Genomic DNA, 3,998 nt, shown 5'->3' with positions numbered 1-3,998 from the left:
TCAAATATTTGCTAACGAATATTTATTTTTCGTATATTCATTCTGGTTCAATCACAAAATTCATCGTTCATGTTCCAAATATTTTCACGTATCAAAATATTTTCTCTCTTTAAATTCTTCAGTTTGGTTTCAAAAATTTTCTTTCTTTCCTTCAAAATTTCCATGTTGTTCAAATTCTTGTTCTTTTTTTTTTTTTAATAAATATTCTTGTTCAAATATTTGCTAAAGAATATTTGTCTAGTTCCATTCTGGTTAGTATTTGATGATTTTCAGATGAGATTAAGGATAGACCGCTTCATTTCTCACCATCCTTCATTCCTCCTCCTCCTCCTCCTCCTCTTCTTCTCCTCCTCCTCCTCCCTCGCGTCCACACACCTTTATCCTTCATTGTGGTGACTATTTGGTGATTTTCCACACCTTCAGAAACACATGTAGGGAATTAAAATAGTGAAGACTGTGGCCATTAATCTTCTGCCCTCCATAGACCCTTGCTAATGTCAGTAAAATGGTCTAATGGTACACAAAACCCTTGGTAGAAATGTGTCCCAGTACTGAAGGGATTAAAATAGTGAAGACTGTGGCCATTAATCTTCTGCCCTCCATAGACCCTTCCTAATGTCAGCAAAATGGTCTAATGGTACACAAATCTCAAGGTAGAAATGTGTTCCAGTACTGAAGGGGTTAAAATAGTGAAGACTGTGGCCATTAATCTTCTGACCTCCATAGACCCTTGCTAATGTCAGTAAAATGGTCTAATGGTACACAAAACTCATGGTACAAATGTGTCCCAGTACTGAACGCATTTTAAGAGAATTTGGCATGTTTTGAGGGCATTTTAAGACAGTTTGGCATGTTTTGAGGGGATTTTAAGACAGTTTGGCATGTTTTGAGGGCATTTTTAGACAGTTTGGCATGTTTTGAGGGCATTTTAAGACAGTTTAGCATGTTTTGAGGGCATTTTAAGACAGTTTGGCATGTTTTGCAAGCATATTAAGACAGTTTGACAAGCTTTTTAAGACATTTTAAGAGTTTGGCATGTTTTTAGGACACTTTAAGACAGTTTAGCTTGTCTTTAGGGCATTTTTAAGACAATTTGGAATGTTTTAAGGCTATTTTAAGACAGTTTGCAATGTTTGGAAGGCATTTAAGACAGTTTGACAAGTTTTTTAGGACATTTTAAGAGTTTGGCATGTTTTTAGGGCATTTTAAGACAGTTTGGCATGTTTGGAAGGCATTTAAGACAGTTTGGCATGTTTGGAAGGCATTTAAGACAGTTTGACAAGTTTTTAAGGGCATTTTAAGAGTTTGCCATTGTTTTAAGAGTATTTTAAGACAGTTTGCAATGTTTGGAAGGCATTTAAGACAGTTTGACAAGTTTTTAAGGGCATTTTAAGAGTTTGCCATTGTTTTAAGGGTATTTTAAGACAGTTTGGCATGTTTGGAAGGCATTTAAGACAGTTTGACAAGTTTTTTAGGACATTTTAAGAGTTTGGCATGTTTTTAGGGCATTTTAAGACAGTTTGGAATGTTTTAAGGATATTTTAAGACAGTTTGCAATGTTTGGAAGGCATTTAAGACAGTTTGATATGTTTTAAGGGTATTTTAAGACAGTTTGGAATGTTTTAAGGGTATCTTAAGACAGTTTGACATGTTTGGAAGGCATTTAAGACAGTTTGACAAGTTTTTTAGGACATTCTAAGAGTTTGGCATGTTTTTAGGGCATTTTAAGACAGTTTGGCATGTTTGGAAGGCATTCAAGACAGTTTGACATGTTTTAAGGGCATTTAAGACAGTTTGCCATGTTTTAAGGGCATTTTAAGACAGTTTGCAATGTTTGGAAGGCATTTAAGACAGTTTGACAAGTTTTTAAGGGCATTTTAAGAGTTTGCCATTGTTTTAAGAGTATTTTAAGACAGTTTGCAATGTTTAAAGGCATTTAAGACAGTTTGACAAGTTTTTAAGGGCATTTTAAGAGTTTGGCATGTTTTAAGGGTATTTTAAGACAGTTTGGAATGTTTTAAGGGTATTTTAAGACAGTTTGACAAGTTTTTCAGGGCATTCGGCAGTCTGGGTTCTGTCCTATTAGTGAATGATAGACAAAGAATAATAGAGAGTTTAATCTTTTTAAACCTTCATTAAATTTTGAAAGTCTTAATAATTCAATGCTAGTTTCAATTACTACTACTACTACTACTACTACTACTACTACTACTACTACTACTACTACTACTACTACTACTGCTGCTGCTGCTATTACTGCTACTACTACTTAGAAATAATGAATAATATATAACTTTGCTTCTCTGTCTCTCTCTCTCTCTCTCTCTCTCTCTCTCTCTCTCTCTCTCTCTCTCTCTCTCTCTCTCTCATACATCTTTCATTTCCTCTCGTTTTTTTTCTCTCTCTCTTTTATTCTTTCTTTCTTTCCTTCCTTGCGCATTTCCCTCCTCCTCCTCCTCCTCCTCCTCCTCCTCCTCCTCCTCCTCCTCCTCTTCGTTCTTCTCTTTCTTCTTAATCTTTATATTATTTTCTTTTACCCCTGTTCTTTCTTTCTTCCTTCTTCTTCTCCTTCCTCCTCCTCCTCCTCCTCCTCCTCCTCCTCCTCCTCCTCCTCTTCTAATTATTATTATTATCAATTTTTTTTTTTATCATTTTTTTCATGTCTCGATCAATTCCGTCTGTGTGTGTGTGTGTGTGTGTGTGTGTGTGTGTGTGTGTGTGTGTGTGTGTGTGTGTGTGTGTGTGTGTGTGTGTGTGTGTGTGTGTGTGTGTGTGTGTGTGTGTGTGTGTGTGTGTGTGTGTGTGTGTGTGTGTGTGTGTGTGTGTGTGTGTGTGTGTGTGTGTGTGTGTGTGTGTGTGTGTGTGTGTGTGTGTGTGTGTGTGTGTGTGTGTGTGTGTGTGTGTGTGTGTGTGTGTGTGTGTGTGTGTGTGTGTGTGTGTGTGTGTGTGTGTGTGTGTGTGTGTGTGTGTGTGTGTGTGTGTGTGTGTGTGTGTGTGTGTGTGTGTGTGTGTGTGTGTGTGTGTGTGTGTGTGTGTGTGTGTGTGTGTGTGTGTGTGTGTGTGTGTGTGTGTGTGTGTGTGTGTGTGTGTGTGTGTGTGTGTGTGTGTGTGTGTGTGTGTGTCTGTCTGTCTGTCTGTCTGTGTGTGTGTGTGTGTGTGTGTGTGTGTGTGTGTGTGTGTGTGTGTGTCTGTCTGTCTGTCTGTGTGTGTGTGTGTGTGTGTGTGTGTGTGTGTGTGTCTGTCTGTGTGTGTGTGTGTGTGTGTGTGTGTGTGTGTGTGTGTGTGTGTGTGTGTGTGTGTGTGTGTCTGTCTGTCTGTCTGTGTGTGTGTGTGTGTGTGTGTGTGTGTGTGTGTGTGTGTGTGTGTGTGTTTCACGCGTGGCTGGAAAACATAATGAACGAAAAAAAAAGAAAAGAGGAAAAAGGGAAAAAAAAGAGGAAAAAAAATAAAACAAGCAAATTAATTAATAAAACAAAACAAAACAAAACGAAATAAAAAGAAAAAAACAAAAATATAAATAAAAACAAACAAACAAACAAACAAACAAACGAGGGAAACAGGAACAAGACACTCAAACGCACTCAAAAACATGTACACGCACGCAAACCCACTCAAACGCACACAAACACACGGAAGCACACGCAAACGCACGCAAAACATTGAAACGCACGCAAAACACGTAAACGCACTCAAAACATGAAACGCACGCAAAATACACGTAAACGCACTCAATAACACTGAAACGCACTCAAACACACGTAAATATACACAAAAACACTTAAACGCACCCAAACGCACGTAAACGCACGCAAATACATTCAAACACACGGAAACAAATCTAGACACGCAAAAACACTCAGACACACTCAAACAGACTCAAACGCACGCAAACACACTCAAACACAGTGAACACACGCAAACGCACGCAAATACACTCAGACACACGCCAACACACCTAAAGCACACGCAAACGCACTCAAACGCATATAAATACACTC

This window comes from Portunus trituberculatus, chromosome 26 (assembly GCF_017591435.1).
Source record: "Portunus trituberculatus isolate SZX2019 chromosome 26, ASM1759143v1, whole genome shotgun sequence".
NCBI classification, from domain to species: Eukaryota; Metazoa; Arthropoda; class Malacostraca; order Decapoda; family Portunidae; genus Portunus; species Portunus trituberculatus.
Note: the sequence above shows the minus strand (reverse complement) of the source record.